General features: G+C 43.1%; 1 protein-coding gene across 3 annotated transcripts in view; it reads right to left on the bottom strand.

Annotated features, from left to right (window-relative positions):
• The window catches only part of MARCHF3 (membrane associated ring-CH-type finger 3), a 144,793-nt gene that overhangs the window by 62,790 nt on the left and 59,827 nt on the right, over positions 1 to 22,176 (bottom strand). The gene's annotated exons all lie outside the window — the stretch shown is intronic.

The following is a 22,176-nucleotide window of genomic DNA, read 5'->3' as shown; positions in this document are numbered from 1 at the left end:
CACTTTACTCCCCCTGGTTCAGAAAAGGTATGTTCAGAATCTGGTAGAAGAACGATGAACAATTACTAAGTTCTCTGGAAAGGGAGAGATGCTGAGCTGAATATGTGAAAATAAGAGGCCTCTGTCTCCTTAAGCCTTTTTGTGCTGAACTGCATTTCAGGAGCTTTCTAACCACTGCAGGAAAGATTAGAAGTTCAAACCTATTTTTTACAAGTTGTTGTTATCTCTAAAATGTAGAGAAAATTCTTGACATCATCTATCCAACGAGGAGGTGTAATAAGTAGGGAAAAAAACCTAGGTGGGAAAATTCACACTTGTTAGAAACAGTTTTCTGATCATACTTAGGTTTTCAAAACTTAAGCCAAGGCATGTGTTACATGTGGTATCAGAGTCCCATGGAGTAGAACCTGAATAAGACAGGACTAAACTGCATCTAGGTCTAGGATAACATTAAAGTAAGACTCTGGCAGAGTCACGGTTTGCATTTGGGCCCTGACCACAGGAAAGCACATCTGTAGATTCAAACAACTGCAGATAGGAAATATTTATCTCTCTCTATAAGACCCTAATATGCAAATAGACCGAACGGTGGAACAACAGAACAACCAACCAACCAAATAACCGGTCACTATGACGTGTGCTGACCACCAGGGGCACGCGTGGAACATGGTGGGCATTGGCTGCGGTGGGATGGTGGAGCAGGTGAGCGGGATGCCAGACCAAGGTGGGGTGTCAGTTGCTGTGATCGGGGCAAGCGTCTGGTGGTTACTGAAAATTCTTTGCTCCCACGTGCTGTGGTCCTGCCAGGAGCTTGCACCTGCTGCTGGCACTGGCCCCGCTCACACCCGCTGCTGGCGCCAGAGCCACCGCTCACACCCGCTGCCAGTGCTCAGCGCTGGCCCTGATTACTTGGCGCTGTCAGTAGGTGCGAGTGGCAGCTGCTGGCCCTGATTGCCCCTCAGGGCTTCTCCACCTCCCCCTGCTCCTGAGGGGCAATTGGGGCAGTAGCTGCCACTTGCACCCACTGACAGTGCCGGCCCCACTCGCATCCGCTGCTGGCACTGGCCCCAATTGCTCTGTGCCATCAGCGGGTACAAGAGGGGCTGGCGCTATCAGTGTGTGGGAGAGGCGGTGGTGGGAGTGGGGCTGCCGGCAGACAGGGGACCAGGGGCCGCAGCGGGAGGGGCCGGGCAGGGGTGCAGAGGATGGGCCGAGACCCGCCCCTGTACCCACCGCAGCCTCGCAGCCCACAGTTCCTTTCAAGGTGCACGAATTCATGCACTGGGCCCCTAGTATATACATAAAAAGTTATGTTGTTGCCCTAGCTGGTTTGGTTCAGTGGCTAGAGTGCCAGCCTGTGAACTGAAGGGTCCCAGATTCCATTCCAGTCAAGGGCACATGCCTGGGTTGTGGGCTTGATCTCTAGTGGGGGGTGTGCAGGAGGCAGCCAATCAATGATTCTCATCATTGATATTTCAATTTCTCTCTCCCTCTCCCTTCCTTTCTGAAATCAATAAAAATCTTAAAAAAAGTTATGTTGTTGCCGACAATTACGATGTAGTTAGGCCTTATGATGGTTGCATCTGTACTGAACGTGTACAGAATTTTATTGTCATTATTGCCTGAAAAAATAGTATAACAACTATTTATATAGCATTTATATTGTATAAGGTATTATAAGTAATCTAAAGATGATTTAAAGTACACAGGAGGAAGTGCAAAGGTTATATGCAAATACTACTCCATTTTGTATAACAGACTTGAGCATTGTGTATTTTAGCATCTTAGGGGGTCCTGGGCCCAATCCCCCAAGGACACAGAGGGACAACTATACTAAAGGTTCTTGCCATTAATGGCTCTGTCGCTCACCTGGTATTATTTTCCCAAGATACTATGCTCCATGTGCACCTAGGTACACAACATTCATGAGGCCTGGAAAGTCTCCACCCTTTCCTGCACCATTACCCTCCCTACTCTAATTCCTGCATATGTCCCAATATCTGCTTTCACACCATGAATATATATGCTGATATGCAAGCAATGTGAATAGAAAAGGAATGTGAGGCTAGATTTCAAGAAACTGTGGTTCTAGTTCAGGTGTGAACTCTGTGACCCTGTAAAGATCACTTCACCTCTGGGAGACACAGTTTCTTCATCTACTAAAAAATATGTATTCTTATAACATTTTTACAAAAATGATCAAATGACACAATGTATGTGGAATCATTTTATAATCTAAAAGGAAGGGTGATTGTAGGTGATTATTTTTATTACACACAGCCTTTAACCTTTCCTCTCCAATTCTTTCCTTACTCATTGTGAAGAAAGCAACATGTTTGATAACCTTCATATTTCTCAGAATACCAGGCCATTTTCTTGCCTGCCACTTCCTTTTTTTTTTTTTTAAATGTATTTTATTGATTTTTTTACAGAGAGGAAGGGAGAGAGATAGAGAGTTAGAAACATCGATCAGCTGCCTCCTGCACCTCTCCCACTGGGAGATGTGCCCGCAACCCAGGTACATGCCCTTGACCGGAATCGAACCTGGGACCCTTCAGTCCGCAGGCCGACGCTCTATCCACTGAGCCAAACCGGTTTCGGCAACTTCCTTTTTTTTTTTTTTTTTTTTTTCTTCACTGAGGAGATAGATATACAATGGCCAGCAAGACAAAGATGATCCTTCCCCTTCCCCAGGCCAGAGAAGATAAGAGAGAAACCCACTGGTGTGCTAGAGCCAGCTTGTACCATCTCGTCGATTTCTTTCCAACTTCATGTTCAGTGAAGCCATATCGATGGCTTGATATTGGCAACAGTTGGAAGTATTTCACGCTATGAAAACTACAAGTCACTCCTCCCCACCTCCCCTTTTCCTCAGAGAACTGGTTGTTGAACATTTACCAGCACACCTTTGGCTATAGAAGCAAAATGATTAAATGGCACAGGTGCTGGAATGGAGATAGAAAGGACTAGTCTGGGAGCATACAGGGAGGCACTTACCCTGGTTGTGGGGAGTGGGCAGAGGCATTCAGAGAAGGTGTCCTGGAGAAATGAGCGTAAGCTGAGACCTAAATAATGAGAGGAACTAGCCAGGCTGGGGGGAGGGAGAAGAGAGTTCCTAAAAGAGGTAACAACATGTGCAAAGACTCAGGGTGTTAGAGCATCTGAAGGAAGTTCCTTCAAGGCTGCAGGCAAAGTGGGAGGGAGGAGAGAAGAAAGAAGCTGGAGAGGTAAGAGGTGTAACTTAACCCTGGCAGCAATGGGTGGCTACCAGTGGGTTTTGAGCAGGCAGGGTCAGGGCTATGAGTGTGGGGTTCAGAGTCAGAGGTGGCATTTGAATTCTGGCTCTGCCAGCTGGAGACCTCCGACAAGCTTCTTACTTCAGCTGAGTCTCATCTATAAAAAACGGGTTGCTATAGTACGCAGACCTTCTGGGGTGGCCGTGAAGCTGCAGGTAACGTGCTCAGAGGTGCGTGGTGGCAACTAACCACGGAGCAGATGCACACCTCCTATGGGAGAGGGACTCAGAGGTGCGTGGTGGCAACTAACCACGGAGCAGATGCACACCTCCTATGGGAGAGGGGCTGTTTCTGCAGCCTCTTCCCACCTTACAACAGCACTATTTTGCTAGTTTTTCATACTCTGGGTGGTGATGCATTTAATGGTCGGCAAACTGCGGCTTGGCAAACCGCGGCTCATGAGCTACATGAAGCTCTCTGGCCCCTTGAGTGTGGCTCTTCCACAAAACACCGGCTCTTCCACAAAATACCGACTTCTGCACATGGGCCACGAAGTTTCAATCACACTGTATGTGCGCGCCCGCACGTGGTATTTTGTGGAAGAGCCACACTCAAGGAGCCAAAGAGCCGCATGTGGCTCGCGAGCCGCAGTCTGCCGACCACGGCATTAGTAGGTTGTGAGATCAATTTAGTAAGTCTTGAGTAGCACTAAAAAATAACAATTAAAAAAGGGAAAATAAAAAGAGATAGAATTCAATGAAACCGGTTTTTTAATCCCCAGCATCATAGTCCATTGTACGTTGCCAGGTAAGTTTTGTTTTGGGTTTGTGTGTACGGGATGGCCATGTAAAATTTATTCCTGAAGGCTGCAGTTAAATGTGTGAAATCCCCTGCTTCAGCTTCAAGGGGAAACTTCCTGTGAACTTTGGGGGCTGAAAGAATGGGGAGGGGGACCAGCGTTGATGTATCCTATTTTAGGAAGGGAAAATGTCTCCGTTACGGATTTATTCCCCTGGTTTCCAAGGCTATTTAGCTTCTAATAAACAATGATGCTCCTTGGGCCTGGTAGGATCCTAGCCTTTATCTGTTGTCTAGCAGCCAGGGTAATGGACAGTCCATGAAAGTGACCAAAAGCCAAAGGCCAGGAAAGGAGAGTGTCTCTTTTAAGTAGTGGTGGGTGTGTGACTGGGAGGGCAGGGTACGAAGGACCTTCAACTGCCCTGTTGTTACTAAGCTCAGTTCTGACTATGAGTCAAACTCGGTAACGAAAACTGTCCAAGGCAAATCGCTGCCCAGTCAGTGACTTGGTGCACGAGGGAACCGAGTAGTAATTGACATTTAGTTTGGTGTATCCCAGAAAGGTAATTGTATATGTGAATACATTTTAGAATAATTTATTTTCAACATATGTCAAAACATATCCGATTTGCCCTTTGGAGTTGCAAACACTATTTGGCATTTCTTTTTCCTTTGAAATTAAAAAAGAAAAAAAAAGAAAAAAGAAAAAAAAGGAAAGCAATGGCAGATGCCTGGTCAGTGTTTGGGAGGAAAAAAAAACAAGCACCACGTCACGTGATGATTTAGTTTCCTTAAGTCTCCACAGGCTCATTCCCCAGGCATCTGGAATTGGCACTAGATTATCTGCCGACATTTATTGACAAAGAAATTAATCTTCCTCAAGGATGTTTTTAAAAGCCCATTCTTTACAGGAAGTTGCAGCAGAACATCAGGGCTCATTCACTTTCCCTTTTCCTCCTTTCCCTCCTGACAAACGTGGCTAAAAAAGAACCTCTAAGCCCTTGATTCCACTGAGAAGGTGAGGGATCAAAAGAATAAAAGAACATCCTCTCCCCTGTGCAGGTTATCACATGCTCAGGTCAGGCAGTCACTGAAATCACAGCCACTAGGAGACCACCTATGTGGGTTTGGGAGTGTGTGTGTGTGTGTGTGTGTGTGTGTGTGTGTGTGGAGGGTGGGGGAGGCAGCCAGTGTGAGAATAGATACCCTAAACATGACAACTGTGTATGTGGTCAGAGAAGACATCCCTATCAATGACCTGCAGTTACCCACTGCTTGGCCTAACTGCATTTTCCTTTCATTCTCACTCATCAAAATAATTTTTAGTGGAGGGAGAAAGCAATAAACACTTCCTACATCAGTAAGACAGTGCCAAGCCAGGAACAGCCCACTTTCATTCCCCAAACACAACTGAGAGCCTCTCTCCCCTGACCCTGGGTGGGCCCCTGCAAGGCTCTGCCACTGTCTTCAATGGGACTGCCCAGCTTCTCACCCAATCCTATCTAATAAAAGAGAAAAATGGTAATTGGCGTACGACGATACCCTTTTCGTTGGCTAATCAGGGCTATATGCAAATTAACTGCCAACTATGATTGGCAGTTAACTGCCAACTAAGATTGGCAGTTAACTGCCAACTAAGATTGGCAGTTAACTGCCAACAAGATGGCGGTTAATTTGCATATGTAGGCACAATGCAGGGAGGTGAAAGGGAAAGCAGGAAGAAGCCCCCTGCCACTGACAGTGATCGGAAACCCAGGGGGGAGCTAAGAGCTGGGGGGCAGGGCAAAGGCGGCCCTGGGGCCGCCTTTGCCCTGCCCCCCAGCCATGATCGGAGAATCAGGCGCCGCCGCCCTGGCCAGTGATAGCACGAAGTAGGGGTGGAGCCAGCGATGGGAGCTGGGCATGGTCGAAGCTGGCAGTCCCGGGAGCTAGGGGTCCCTTGCCTGGGTCTAAAGCGGAGCCCACGATCGCGGGGCCGCTGCAGCTGCGGGTCCCCGCTGCCCAGGCCGGACACCTCAGCCAGAGGCGTCAGGCCTGGGCAGGGGCGGAGCCTGCAACCGCGGGGAGCTGGGGGTCCCCTGCCCAGGCCTGACACCTCTGCCAGAGGCCTCAGGCCTGGTCAAGGGGCCGATCCGGTGATTGGTGATCGGAGGGTGATGAGGGTCAACTCCTCTGGCCGAGGCATCAGGCCTGGGTGGGGGGCGGAGCCGGGGATTGGGGGGATATGATGGTCCCCTTGCCCAGGCCTGAAGCCTGGGTCAGAGGCGTCAGGCTTGGGCAGGGGTGGAGCAAGCGATCAGAGGGAGATGGGGGTCCCCTGCCCAGGCATGATTCCTGGGCCAGAGGCCTCAGGCCTGGGCGGGGGCCAGAGCCAGTGATCGGGGGGAGATGGGGTCCCCTGTCCAAGCCTGACACCTCTGGCGGAGGCGTCAGGCCTGGGAAAGGGGTCAACGCCTGAGGGCTCCCAGTATGTGAGAGGGGGCAGGCTGGGCTGAGGGACACTCCCCTCCCCACACACACCCAGTGCACGAATTTCGTGCACCGGGCCCCTAGTCTAGTAATAACTGAGCATCCACTGTGTGCACCAGACTAGTGCCTATGCCGAAACACACCAAGGAATAGAGAAAATGTTGCCCCTGATGACCTCCATGCTTCTCAAAGAAACAATACGTTGGATAAAAGAACGCATGAGAGAATGAAGAGTTGAAACCAGCCCAAAGTTGTGCCTCTGGAGCTTTTCTGTGACCTGGAATCTGCCTTGTGAGTTTTGGGCTAGTTCAATGGGGGTTATTTCTTAAGTGTCCCTGGATTTTATCTTGTCTGTGTCACCTGAGACACAGGCCAGCAGCCTGGACCCTGGTGACTGTTATGAAGAGACGCGGGCACACAAAGGGATATAGAGACTAAAGGGAACTCAGATATGTGGAGGGAGCCTCTGTGTGTCAGTGCTGATGTGATGGTGATAGCCGTGTCTGGCCAGAGCAGGCGGAGGAAGGTGTTGTGGTGCGGGCAGGCTTCTTGGACAGGCAGCATTTGTCGAAGTGTTTTTGCGGGTGTGCGCCTTTGTTGGTTTGCAGACATGGAGTTTGGAAGGCATACAAGAGGGAGTGTGGAGAGAGGAGGGAGGACTTCCCCCACCATGAAGAAAAATCTTCCTTGGTAACCAGTAAAGCTTATAATACCAGCATCAAATAGTTCTTCCTTTTGAATGAAATTTTGGCTTGATTAAAAGGAAATCCCAGTGGACCTTAAAAGACAATGTTTAGGAGGCAAACCCAGTTATAAATGCATTCAAATCTAAATGTCAACTCTTTCATGAACATATGTTAAAGAAAACAAGGCACCAAACAGCTAATAAATGATATGAAATCTCAATTTAATCCTCTCTGAATGTTTTAATTATCCTGACTTAATTATCCAAAGTGGACATGCAGACGGCCAAGAGACATATGAAAAAATGCTCAAAGTCACTGATCATCAGAGAGACACAAACTAAAATGACAATGAGGTATCACCTCACATCTGTCAGAATGGCTACAATCAACAAATCAACTAATGACAAGTGCTGGTGAGGATGTGGAGAAAAGAGAACCCTACACTGCTGGTGGGAATGCAGACTGGTGTAGCCATTATGGAAAATAGTATGGAGTTTCCTCAAAAAATTAAATATGGAACTGCTATTTGACTCACTGATTCCACTTTTAGGAATATATCCTAGGAAATCCCAAACGCCAATCAGGAAGAGTGTATGCACCTCTATGTTCAGAGCAGAACAGTTTACAATAGCTAAGATCTGGAACAGCCCGACTACCTATCAGTAATGAGTGGATAAAAAGGCTGTGGTACATTTATACCATGGAATACAATGCAGCAGTAAAAAAGAAAGATCTCCTACCCGTTGAGACAGCATGGAAGGACCTGGAGAGTATTATGCTAAGTGAAATAAGCCAGTCAGAGAAAGACAAGTATCACATGATCTCACTCATATGTGGAATCTAGTGCACAAAATAAACTGATGAACAAAATAGATCCAGAGACATATAAGCATGGAACAGACTTTCGAATCTCAGAGGGAAGGTGGGGAAAGGTGGGTGTGTGGGAAGAGCTCAACCAAAGAACTTATATGCATCTATGCATAACCCATGGACACAGACAATAGGATGGTGAAGGCCTGGGGTGGGAGGTGGGGGAGAGTTAGAAGAGGTCAATGGGGGGAAAAGAGGGGCATATGTAATACTTTCAACAATAAAGATTTAAAAAACAACAAAAACAAACATAACAAAAAACTGTATTTAAATATTGTACCCCACTTGGTAAATTTGTTTTTCTATAGAGTTATAGGTTAGTAACTGTTTTGTATGTATTAAATTTGTGCCATAAGGTACATATTCCAAGATCATTTTGTTCACACAATGCTGTGTCTTAAATCTATCCATGTTGATAGATATGGATCTAGTTTACAGGGTGGGGCAAAAGTAGGTTTACAGATGTGAGTACACAAAACAGTTTATTCTTGTATTATCATTTATTAATTACTAGAGGCCCGGTGCACAAAAATTTGTGCACTCGGGGTTGGGAGAGGAGGTCCCTCAGCCTGGCCTGTGCCCTCTCACAGTCTGGGACCCATCAGGAGATAATGACCTGCTGGCTTAGGCCTGCTCCCGGGTGGCAGAGGGCAGGCCCAATCCCTAGGTGCAGCCCCTGGTCGGGCTCAGAGCAGGGCCAATTGGGGAGTTGGGGCGCCGCCCCTGTCATGCACAGAGCAGGGTGGATTGGGAGGTTGCGATGCCACCCTCAGTCACGCTCAGGGTAGGGCTGATTGGGGGGTTGGGGCACCGCCCCCTGTCACACTCAAGGCAGGGTCCATAGGGAGGTTGCAGCGCCACTCCTGTCATGCACAGAGCAGGGCCCATCAGGGGGGTTGGGGCTCTGTACCCTGTCACACACAGAGCAGGGCCGATCAGAGGGTTGGGGCTCCGCACCCTGTCACACTGATCCCGGTGCTGGAAGGCCTCTTGGCTCCGCTGATCACCTGGGCTGGGAGGCCTCTCGGCTCCGCTGATCACTGGGGCCGAGAGGCCTCTCGGCTCCACTGATCGCAGGGCCTCCGACTCCGCTGATCACGGGCCTGGAGTGGGCCGGGAGGCCTCTTGGCTGATCACCGGGGCCGGGAGGCCTCTGGACTCCGCTGATCACCGGGGCTGGGAGGCCTCTCGGCTCCGCTGATCACCTGGGCTGGGAGGCCTCTGGACTCCGCTGATCACCTGGGCTGGGAGGCCTCTCGGCTCGGATGATAACTGGGGCTGGGGGGCCTCTAGGCTCTGCTGATCGCGGGGCTGGGCCGACTCTCACCTCCCTGATTGCGGGGCTGGGCCGACTCTGGCCTCCGCTGATCGCGGGGCCTCCGACTCCGCTTATCACCGGGGCCGGGAGGACTCTCGGCTCCGCTGATCGCAGGGCCGGGAGGCCTCTCGACTCTGCTGATCCCAGGCCCTGAGGCCTCTCTGCCCTGCTGCTTCAGGGCTGTTTGGCTTCGCTCTGCTTGGAGCCTGAGTATGCAAATTAACCGCCATCTTTTAGCTTCTATAATTGAAACATTGTATCTTTTGGAGTTGTTGCTTCAGGAGCTCAGATCCCCGCAGCTGCGGGGATCCTTGACTTTCTCCATCGCTGGGGCAACCAAGCCTCCTATTCTCAGCTGCCTGGCTGCCAGCCGCCATCTTGGCTGACAGTTAATTTGCATATCTCACTGATTAGCCAATGAAAAAGGTATCGGTTGTATGCCAATTACCATTTTTCTCTTTTATTACTATAGGATTATATTGTTTTCCATAAAAACAACTGTAGACCTACTTTTGCCCCACCCTGTATTCATTTTTAGCTGCTGCAAGTGTTCCTCCACATCAAAAAGAATAAAATTCCTAGGTATTTTATTCTTTTTTGATGTATTATTCCTTTAATAAATATTTATGTGCACCAACAATGTACTGGTTGGTGCCTGGGAACACAGCAATGAAGAAAACAAAACATGAACATAGTGTAAGTTATCTGTTCTTCATTAACAGACATTAGGTTTTGCCATAATAAAGAATACTGTGGTGAATGTCCTTGTACAAGGCATCTGCTGCAAATGCTTCTCTAGAATATGTCTAGGGAATATTTCTAGGGGTAAAACTGCTTTTCCCTAGATCACATTTACAACTTTACCAGGTATTGCCAACTTGCTTTCCAAAGTGGTGCATAGACTGCATGCCCAGCAAGCTGGGAAAATTCTCCGTTCCATTCATCTTGCCCAACATTTGAACAGTCTTACTTTATTTTTGCCATTCTGATGGGTGAGGAATGGTACCTCTGTTTTAGTAAGTATTTCTCCTAATTATTAGTAAGGCTTAGCATCTCTTCCTATATTTATTGGTCTTTTAAATCTCCTTTGCTTACTGCCTGAAGGTAGTACGCTTTGCTGCTCATTTTTGTAGTCAGTTGTTTGTCTTTTTCATACTGATTTGTAAGGATTCTCCAACTATGTAGTTTGGAAACCGACATATTTGCTGTTTTATGTGTTGAAAATATATTTTTTTCCAATCCAGGGTCTTAACTTTATAGTGGATTTTGCATAAAAGAGTTTTACAGTTTTATTTCTTAATGTAATCTTTCCTTTTATGAACTGTCCTTTTTGTGTACTGACTGAGAAATAATCTGTCCCCTGCAGACACAAAAATATTCTCCTGTACTTCCTTCTGATAATTTTAAAGGTTTATTTTACACACTCAGGCCCTTAAGCCATCTAAAAGTATCCATCTGTATGAGGTGAGGCATTAATCTATTTTTTTTTTCCAAAATGAGAGGTAAATCATTTATTAAATAACCCTTCCTCTTCTCACTTATTTTTAGTCTTGTCTAGCCTCTGCCAAATTCCTGCATATATCTTGGATATTGTTTCTGGGGTTCCTATGCTGTTATAATGCGTACATCTGAAATTTTAGTCAGATTCTTTCTTAAAACCATTCTCTTCTGGTCCCTAAATTTCCTATCTTTCTCCCAATCTCACAACTTCTGTCTTCACTTCCACTGACCATATTTTTAAACCTGTCTCTTTGTTTACAGATGAAGAAACAAAGATGCAGAGATCTTATACCTCCTGGTCAAGTTCACAAGACAATTAGCAATCTTGGAAAAGGTGTTATTTCATTGTGGTTTTGATTTGTATTTCCCTGATGATTAAGTGATATTGAACAACTTTCATGTACCTGTTGACCATCCGTATGTCCTCTTTGGAAAAATGTTATTGAGATTCTCTGTCAATTTTAAAATCAAATTGTTTTTTTGCTATTGAGTTGTATGAGTTCTTTATATATTTTGCATAATAATCCCTTATTGGATATATGATTTGCAAATATTTTCTCCCATCAGGTTTTAAAATTTGTTTTGTTGATGATTTCCTTTGCTGCATAAAACCTTTTTAGTTTGATGTAGTCCCACATGTTTATTTTTACTTCTGTTGCGTTTGCTTTTAGAGTGAGATCCAAAAAAATCATCACCAAGACAGCTTGCTGCCTATGTTTTCTTCTAGGAATTTATGGTTTCAGATCTTACATTCAAGTCTCTTTTTTGTCTGTTAGAATTTATTTACTTTAATTTAATTATTTTGACATCCAATATTATTTTATTTTAGTTTCAGCTGTATGCATAGTGGTTAGACATTTATATAATTTAGGAAGTGATCCCCTGGTAAGTCCAGACCCACTAGGCACCATACATAGTTATTAGAATATTATTGATATATTCCCTATGCTGTACTGTACATCCCTGTGACTATTTTGTAACTACCAATTTGTACTTCTTAATCCCTTTAAATCTTTAATTCATTTTTAGTTAATTTTTGTGTCTAAGATAGTAGTCTAGTTTCATTCTTTTGCCTATGGCTACCTAGTTTTCTCCACATCATTTATTGAAGGACTGTCTTTTCCTTATTGTGAATTCTTGCCTCTTTTGTTGTAAATTAATTGGCCCAAAATGTATGGGTTTATTTCTGGGCTGTCTCTTCTGTTCCATTGACCTATGGATCCGTTTTTTATGCCAATACCATACCGTTTTGATTATTATAGCTTTGTAATGTAGTTTGAAATCAGAGCGTTTGATGCCTCCAGCTTTGTTCTTTTTTTCCCCTCAAGACTGCTTTGGCGCCCTAACCGGTTTGGCTCAGTGGATAGAGCGTCAGCCTGCAGACTGAAAGGTCCCAGGTTCGATTCCGGTCAAGGGCATGTACCTTGGTTGTGAGCACATCCCCTGTAGGAGGTGTGCAGAAGGCAGCTGATCAATGTTTCTCTCTCATCGATGTTTCTAACTTTCTATCCCTCTCCCTCCCTCTCTGTAAAAAAAAAAAAAATCAATAAAGTATATTAAAAAAAAAAAAAGACTGCTTTGGCTATTGGGAGTCTTTTGTGATTCTATATGAATTTTTAGGATTGGTTGTTCTACAAATGCTGTTCTATATCTTTTACCTCCTTGGTTAAATTTACTCCTAGGTATTTTATTCTTTTTGATGTAATTATAAATGGCATTGTTTTCCTAATTTCTCTTTTTTAAACTAAGTTTATTGGGGCAACATTAGCAAACAAAATCATACAGGTTTCAAGTGTACACCTCAACAAAACATCATCTGCATAATGCATTGTGCGCCCATCACCCAAAGTAAAGTCTCCTTCTGTCCCCATTTATACCCTCTTTGCCCTCTTCCATCATCCCCTACCCCTTTTCCCTCTAGCTAGCACCATACTGTTGTCTGTGTCTGACATATATATACATATACATATACATACACATACACATACACGTATATGTACACGTATACGTATACACATACACACACATATATATACATACACACACATATTTTTTGCTTAATTCCTTCACCTTTTTTTACCCAGTCCCCCTAAACCTCCTCCCCTCTGACAGCTGACAGTCTGTTCTATGTATCTATGCTTCTATTTCCATTCTGTTTATTAAATTATTTTGTTCATTAGATTCCACATATAAGTGAGATTGTATGGTACTTGTCTTTCTCGGACTGGCTTATTTCACTTAGCATAATATTCTCCAGGTCCATTCATGGTGTTGCAAAAGGTAATATTTCCTTCTTTTTTTATGGCCAAGTAGTATTCCATTGTGTAAATGTACCACATCTTTTTTATCACTCATCTACTGATGGGCACTTGGGCTGTTTTCAGATCCTAACTACTGTAAATAATACTGTAATGAAAACAAGGATGCATATATTCTTTTGAATTAGTGTTTTAGGTTGAATTTCTCTCTCTGATAGTTTGTTGTTAGTATATAGAAATGCAACAGATTTTTGTATATATAATTGTAACCTGCAACTGAGTTTGTTTATTATTTCTAACAGTTTTTTTCAGCAGAGTTTTTAGGGTTTTCTATATATAAAATCATGTTTGCCATAAATAGTAATAATTTTATTTCTTCCTTTTAATTTGGTTGCTTTTTATTTCTTTTTCTTGCCTAATTGCTCTGGCTAGCACTTCCAATACTATCTATCTTTATAAAAGCCTAAGCGACCGGCCTACCAGCCGACAGTTCTACCATCCAACTGGTAGCTATGACATGTACTGACCACCAGGGGGCAGATGCTCAATGCAGGAGCTGCTGAGCTGTGATTCTTGGGTGACACACCCGGAACCAGAGAGGACGGAGCCCAATTCCGGGTGCGTCACTTGAGAACAACCCTCTTGCAATCTGGGACCCCTCAGGGGATGTCTGAGAGCTGGTTTTGGCCTGATCCCTGCAGGCCAGGCCAAGGGACCCCATTGGTGCACGAATCCATGCACTGGGTCTCTCTGGTGTTGAATAGAAGTTGTGAGAGAGGATATCTTTGTCTTATTCTTGGTCTTATAGAGGGAAAGCTTTCAGCTTTTCATTGTTGAATTTGATGAAAAACTTTCAATTTTTCACTGTTGAATAAGCTGTTGGTTTATCCTATGTGGCCTTTATTACGTTGAGATATAGTCCCTCTATACCCATACCTCTTATTGAGAGTTTTTATTATAAGTGGATGCTGAATTTTGTCAAATGCTTTTTCTTCATCTATTGAGATGATCATATGATTTTGATCTTTCATTTTATTAATGTGGTATATCACTTTGTTTAATTTGTGAATGTTGAACCATTCTTGTATTCCTGGAATAAATCCCACTTAATCATGGTGTATGGTCCTTTTAATGTATGGCTGTATTTGGGTTGCTAATATGCTGTTGAAGATTTTTGCATGTATGTTCATTAGAGATATTGGACTATAATTTTCTTTTCTTGTGGTGCCCTTGTTTGGTTTTGGTATGATTAATACTGGCCTTGTAAAATGAGTTTGAAAGCATTCTTTCTATTCAATTTTTAGAAAGAGTTTGAGAAGGATTCTTATTAATTCTTTGAATGTTTGGTAGAATTCACCAGTGAAGCCTGGTACTGGACTTTTATTTGTTGGGAGGTTTATTATTATTATTATTATTGTTATTATTATTATTATTATTACTGGTTCAATCTCCTTACTAGCAATCAGTTTAATGAGATTTTCTATTTCTTCATGATTCAATCTTAGAAGGTTGTATGTTTCTAGAAATTTATTCATTTCTTATAGGTTGCCCAATTTGCTAAGATGTTAATACGAGAAGCTAAGTGGGAGGTATATGGGAACTTTCTGTACTATCTTTGCAATTTTTCTGTAATTATAAAACTGCTTTAAAAATAAAGTTTATTTAAAAAATAATTACACCTTATGTAAATATAAATGATAATTCCTACATGTTCTTAAAGCTGCAGTTATTAAACCACCATGGAAAACAACTCAGTAATTAACAGATAGCTAGCCCTGCTTGGTATTCCAACCAGCATTACTTTCTGGACTAATTACCAATGAGCCTTTGTCTCCTGGGTTATTGCTTACTTATAGGTCCACAGAGGGTACTAAGTTATACTCTAAAGCTCCTCTGAGAAAAGAGCAAGAACAAATGGATATAAACCACAGCAGGAGGGTCTTGAGTTGTGCTATGAAGTCAAACTATATGATATTCCTTGTTAATCATATTTTAAAGGATGAGTTGACCATATATCGGTTTCAGCCCATCTTGGAGTAAATCAGGCAAGAAAATTGATTTCTATAGTTTCTAGAAGGTCCTAAAAGATTTTATATCCTAAGTAGGAAATTTCCATAAACTAAAGGGAATAAGTGGTATCAATCACATAGAACTTGCTCATTAAATTGTCTACAGTCTCTGCCATTCTCTCCATCAACACATAATTTATTAATTTTGTTCCAAAGATTTGGGTTCAGGCAGCATAAATCATGAATAAAGATTAGTTTAACAGTCACAATACCCCATGGGACAATGTTTCAAGTGAAGAAAACTCAAAATTGTCACAATGTGAAAATAATGTGACAGTTGTATCAATATTTGGAAATTGAAATGATATTCAATACCCTTACAGAGGCAGGGTATAAGTCTTATTTCTGCTTATTTTATGCATGTTCTAAAGCTTTTCTTTTTTAAAATTTTATTAATATTTTCCCTTGTGAAAATCTTTTGAAAAGCAAATCTAAGATCATCCTGATCTGCCTCCAGCTATTAAGCAACACTAGACATTGACCTCCTGCTACTGCTTTGATGACTTAAATACTTTAGAAAAACAATATACTACCAGGCCCCCGAGCCATTTACAGCAATGATATTCTGCCATTTTTTGTGCATTAAAAAAAGAGAGGACTGTCTGTCAATTGGCACACACTGGTTTTAATATTTGAAATTATATCACCTTGTTTCCACTGGTTTATTCCACCTTAGTTTTTAACCTTGATGAAATTCTAATTGTTTATGTACTCAAAAACATAAATGTGATTTAGAAAAATGACCAGACAATAAATATTCTCGTTAGAAGTTAAGTACTCACCAGAATGAATTAAAAGTGGCTAGGGTTAAGGAGAAATGGCTCATTATTTAGGTAACTCAATTTTCTATTATTTATATTATTCTCATGTAGCTGATAGCATAATTAGTATAAACAAATAAGATGTGTCAGAGGTAATTCCAGCTATGACTTCATACATTCTATGACATCTCTTGTTATAAAAATTTATTCCAATTGTCTGAATTCTGGGTGTGCTGAATGAAGAAGAAAAGGGAGAAATACAGCAAGCAGAATGGAGCAAATCAAAGTCCTTTGCACTATATTCCCTCTTCATTTCACTAACAATATTTTGTTGGACAGGTTTCAATACATTTTCTTTGTCAGAAATGAAGAACATTGATCTACATGCAGGGTTTGCATAGAGGTTATCAAAATAAAATTTTAGAGCAGCGGTTCTCAACCTGTGGATCCCGACCCCTTTGGGGGTCGAACGACCCTTTCACAGGGGTCGCCTAAGACCATTGGAAAACACATATATAATTACGTATTGTTTTTGTGATTAATCACTATGCTTTAATTATGTTCAATTTGTAACAATGAAAATACATCCTGCATATCAGATATTTACATTACGAATCATAACAGTAGCAAAATTACAGTTATGAAGTAGCAACAAAAATAATTTTATGGTTGGGGGTCACCACAACATGAGGAACTATATTAAAGGGTTGCGTCATTAGGAAGGTTGAGAACCACTGTTTTAGAGAATATGAAGGGGCTAAATTCAGTATGTTAAATGTCTAATCATAAATGCCAAGATTCAGAATCAGACATCTGTCTTTTAGAAGCAACCACCTTAAGGCTGACGAAAGAAGGTTCATGGAAAGGTAAAATGAAATAATGCCAAAGTTATGTTTACTATTATAAAAAATATTTTTGGTAAGCAATATAATTTGTTCCTTTTTTGTCCTATATTGTTCCCTATTCATTTGTATAACTACAGTTGAATTTACTTCATTAACTAGTATTGGGGAATGAACGAAACTTAATTAAAATTCAAATCATAATTCCATCATGATGTATTCTGCCCTAGTATTCTCTGGACCTAATAAGAAATTATGCCTCATCAAACATATATAATTTGACTTGAAGTGGTAATAGTAGGAAGTCAAATTTATGGTTATAATAAAGTTGTCTATGCTGGATATTTTCATTTCAGAGTACAATATACATTGGGTAACCTAGGTTCCCAGGCAATCATTTAGTCATTCGAGCTCACCTTGGGTGGAGCTTGTTTATATCCTATAATCACATCCAGAAGAGTCACTGCTAAATATAAACCCAAGGAAGGATATTAATGATTGTTTCCCAACTTCAGTGATACCACTACACAATAATATTGACAGGCTCAAAATTCACAACCTTAAAGCTACCATGGTTACTTTTTCACAACGTAAGCAAACAGTCATCTGAAAAACTTAATAGATAGCCATCACTTGGTCCTACAGAGCTAGGAAGGCAGCATCCTGTGAAGAAACAAGGATGGTGCTATGCCATGAACATGGGTAGTTTGTAATGTGATAACTAACTCAGGGAAGGAAGCCATAGATAAATTGCCAATGTTTGAGAAACCTGTGTTCACAGGAGGTACACAGTGTACATCTACTGATTGATTATGAAATTCAATGACCTGGCTGAGTCCCTGTGGGCTAGTCATTTCACTTCCATGAACCTTGACTTTGGAAAATGAGGGTATTGGATGTTCCATGGCAATTCCCTTCCAGTCTCAGCTTATGTAACAATAATCATTTATGGCATATATATGATAACTACATACTTCCCCTTCCTCTAAAAGTCAATAAGCATGTCCTGGGGTGAGGACTAAAAATAAAGATAGCTTCTACCTCCCTCCCCTCATCCACTCTGCTATGCCTCATCCATTCTTGACCTGCAGTTGAAACTAATGCCATAAGGGCAAAGGGCACAGCACACATACAGGCAAGGGTAACGAGATTTGCCTTTATGTGGTATTCAAATGAATGGTCACTTGCCATCATTATGCTGGTTCAACCTGAGCTTCCCTCGTTGCTCTATTTGCTAGATATATATAAACACATTACATTTCTTAATTAACTTACTTATTGGTATGATCCATTCACCTCCTGACAGACATCAGCATCTCCAGATTTGGGAACTAGGGAAGATGGAATACTGGCTACTCCCTAAGGGCCCTAAGTGAGGGTGCAAAGAGAAACAGTAACCAACTGGTTTTTATTTTTTTTTATTTATTTATTTATTTATTTTTTTAATCTTTATTGTTCAGATTATTACATTTGTTCCTCTTCCCCCCCCCCCCCATAACTCCCCTCCTCTCAGTTCCCGCCCCACCCTCCGCCCTCACTCCCCACCCACTGTCCTCATCCATAGGTGCACGATTTTTGTCCAGTCTCTTCCCACATCTCCCACACCCCTTTCCCCCCCAAGAATAGTCAGTCCATTCCCTTTCTATGTCCCTGATTCTATTATAATCAACAGTTCATTCTGTTCATCAGATTATTTATTCACTTGATTCTTAGATTCACTTGTTGATAGATGCATATTTGTTGTTCATAATTTGTATCTTTACCTTTTTCTTCCTCTTCCTCTTCTTAAAGGATACCTTTCAGCATTTCATATAATCCTGGTTTGGTGGTGATGAACTCCTTTAGCTTTTCCTTATCTGTGAAGCTCTTTATCTGACCTTCAATTCTGAATGATAGCTTTGCTGGATAAAGTAATCGTGGTTGTAGGTTCTTGGTATTCATCACTTTGAATATTTCTTGCCATTCCCTTCTGGCCTGCAAAGTTTCTGTTGAGAAATCAGCTGACAGTCGTATGGGTATTCCCTTGTAGGTAACTGAGTTTCTTTCTCTTGCTGCTTTTAAGATTCTCTCTTTGTCTTTTGCTCTTGGCATTTTAATGATGATGTGTCTTGGTGTGGTCCTCTTTGGATTCCTTTTGTTTGGGGTTCTCCGCGCTTCTTGGACCTGTAAGTCCATTTCTTTCACCAGGTGGGGGAAGTTTTCTGTCATTATTTCTTCAAATAGGTTTTCAATATCTTGCTCTCTCTCATCTTCTGGCACCCCTATAATTCTGATGTTGGTACGCTTGAAGCTGTCCCAGAGGCTCCTTACACTATCCTCGCATTTTTGGATTCTTTTTTCATTTTGCTTTTCCGGTTGGATGTTTTTTGCTTCCTCGCATTTCAAATCATTGACTTGATTCTTGCGCTCCTCTGGTCTGCTGTCGGGCGTCTGTATAATATTCGTTATTTCAGTCCGTGTATGCTTAATTTCTAGTTGGTTCCCCAATATAAGATCGAGGGTCTCATTAGATTTCTTGAGGATCTCACAACATTTATCGGCGGTCTCACCAGTCTTTTCGAGGGCCTTACTAAGTTTATCGGCAGCTTCTAGACAGTTCTTAAGAGACCTTAAAAGTGTGGTTCTGAACTCAATATTCTCCATTGACAGTTTTGTCCTGTTTCTTTGTCTCCGCATTTTTTATGCTTTCTTGGTACACCCCCTAGTGGTCTTTGTGTGCAGTCTTGTTGCCTTTAAGCCTTGATTGATGTCGGCAATACCGGGGGTGAGTTGACCTCCAGGCTAACTGGCTATGAGAGTCCGCTGGGTCTGCAGTGGGAGGGCTTCTGTGCTGGATCTCTAAGGCGGTGCTAATCTAGCCTTTGCCTGAGGCTATCCGGCAAATGGTTCTGCGCAGGGCTTGGGCGGGGCGGGTCCCCAGGGATCTACAGGGAGGGCCGGAGTGAGCAGTTATGGCTGCTCTCAGTTCCTTCCCCAGGGGCTCTGCCTCTCAGAGTCCCAGCAATGGCTGCAAACCTCGGAGAGAAAGCTGCCTTTGAGTTCCGACCGAAGCCAGACAGTCCCGCTTCTCCCGTTTGAGTCTTGCTCCCCAGAGACTCGCCCGGATCTGGAGCTCAGAGTCTGAAACTCCCTCCCGATTGAAAACAACAACCGCGCCCTCCGCCACCAGCCCGCTCCGCGCGCGCACTCCGCACCTGAGTATTTCACTTCAGCACTGCGCCTCCTCTGAGTCTGGGTATGATATTCTCTTTCCTCCTAGTTGTAGAATTTCCACTCAGCCAGCCTTCCTGTGGTTTTGGATGATGTCCGTTCTGTCCTTTAGTTATATCTCTGAAGTGGTTGTTCGAGGCAGCGATCTCCTGCGTTAACCTACGCCGCCATCTTGGTTTCTCCCCCAACTGGTTTTTAAATTGAAAGTCTGAGACTAGGGAATTTACCTTCCTTATGGTTCATGTCTTTGGAAAATAAGACTTAAAAAATAAGATTCTCTGTAATTTTAAGATGTGACTCCAGTGAGTTTTTTCTTATTGTCCTATTATGGTTGAGGCCGGGGTCCACATAACATATACATCTTAATCGCTCAGCCCACGGGCTTGTCTGTCAGTTTCTTAAGCATGTGGAGCTTAAGGGTGAGTTATGGGAGGAAACAGGATGTTTTAGCATGAGATTAGCTGAAATAGCTGAGGCTTCTGAGCAGGTGAGCTAGACTGAAACCTGTTGAGAGAAGAGTCATACCTTCTAAGCTAGCCCCAGCAGGAGTGAAGGGAGGGAGGTGAATGACCTTGAGGAGGATGGGGCTTATTGGAAGCAAATGAAATTGAAGTTTCCCTGACCTTCAAGCAGAGAGAGAGAACATGCTCCTGGTCAAAGCAAGGAGGAGAGGGAATTTACATTCTAGAACACAGCCCTATTTTCCTTCTGATGACTTCTTGCTTCAATTACATTGGGACACATCTTTCTTAAAGCTTCCATTTATTGAGCAATAAATATAGACCAGGAACATTGCCAAAAGCTTTACATACATGAGATCATTGTGTTCAGAACAATCATATGAGCTATGTATAATTATGCCTCCTACCCACCAAGATTATACATGAGGAAACCAAGGCTTTATTTGTTAAAGAATGGGCCCATGGAGAGAAGCCAAGATTCTCTTGTTGGTCTGACAACCTCTTTATCACTAAACGTACTTCTTCTCTTTCATGAACAGAGACACTGGCTTCCATACAAAGCCTACATTCCAAAGGGTAAACCACAAAAATTGCTAAGACATTGAATGGTCAAGGCTTCAATAATAGTCACTGCCTACTCATTAGAAAGGAACATTTAATAACAGTATATCATATATTAATTATATAACTGATGAACAGTATATTTTTTTAAAAATATATTTTATGAACAGTATATTAACAATAATTAATATTTATGCTAGTTGAAGCCTAAAATGTAAACTGTATCAGGAAAGGTTTGCATAGATACAAGGTGAAGCTCCTTAAGCATAGATAAAACAATGAGCCAGTGAGAGATTAAACCATTCAGAGAGAGAGAGCATTTCCTCTTTACTAATTTGTAAGTCAAGGTTTTGGGCTTAACTGGCATTCTCATATATTGCTAGTGGGAGTATAAAATGGTGAAACTACTTGGGAAAAGGGTTTGGCAGTTCCTTATAAAGTTAAATATGTATTTAACATATGGCCCAATATTGGGTATTTATCCAAGAGAAATGAAAACATATGTCTATAAAAAGACTTGTGTATTTTTATTTATAACTAGAGGCCTGGTGCACAAAAATTTGTGCACTCGGGGGAGGGGTTTCCCTCAGCCCGGCCTGTGCCTTCTCGCAGTTTGGGACCCCTCGGCGGATGTCCACCTGCTGGCTTAGGACTGCTCCCTGGGGGATAGGGCCTAACCTGGCAGTCAGACATCCCTCTGGCAGCCCAGGAGCCCTCAGGGGATGTCCACTTGCCAGCAGGGAACAGGCCTAAGCTGCAGTAGGACATCCTTAGCACTGCTGAGGAGGCAGGAGAGGCTCCGGTCACCACCGCTGTTCTGGCAGCTATCAGCCTGGCTGTGGCTGAGCAGAGGTCACCCTGTGAGAGTGCACTGACCACCAGGGGGCAGACGCTCAATGCAGGAGATGGCCCCTGGTGGTCAGTGTGTGTCATAGTGACCAGTCATTCCCAGTCGTTCTGCTGTTAGGGCCAATTTGCATATTACCCTTTTATTATATAGGATAGAGGCCTGGTGCACGGGTGGAGGCCAGCTGGTTTGCCCTGAAGGGTGTCCCAGATCAGGGTGGGGTCCCACTGGGGTGCCTGGCCAACCTGGGTGAGGGGCTGAGGGCCGTTTTCAGGCTGGCCGCACCCCCC

This window comes from Myotis daubentonii, chromosome 4 (genome assembly GCF_963259705.1).
Source record: "Myotis daubentonii chromosome 4, mMyoDau2.1, whole genome shotgun sequence".
Classification (NCBI taxonomy): domain Eukaryota; kingdom Metazoa; phylum Chordata; class Mammalia; order Chiroptera; family Vespertilionidae; genus Myotis; species Myotis daubentonii.
This window is presented reverse-complemented; position numbering and strand designations above follow the sequence as displayed.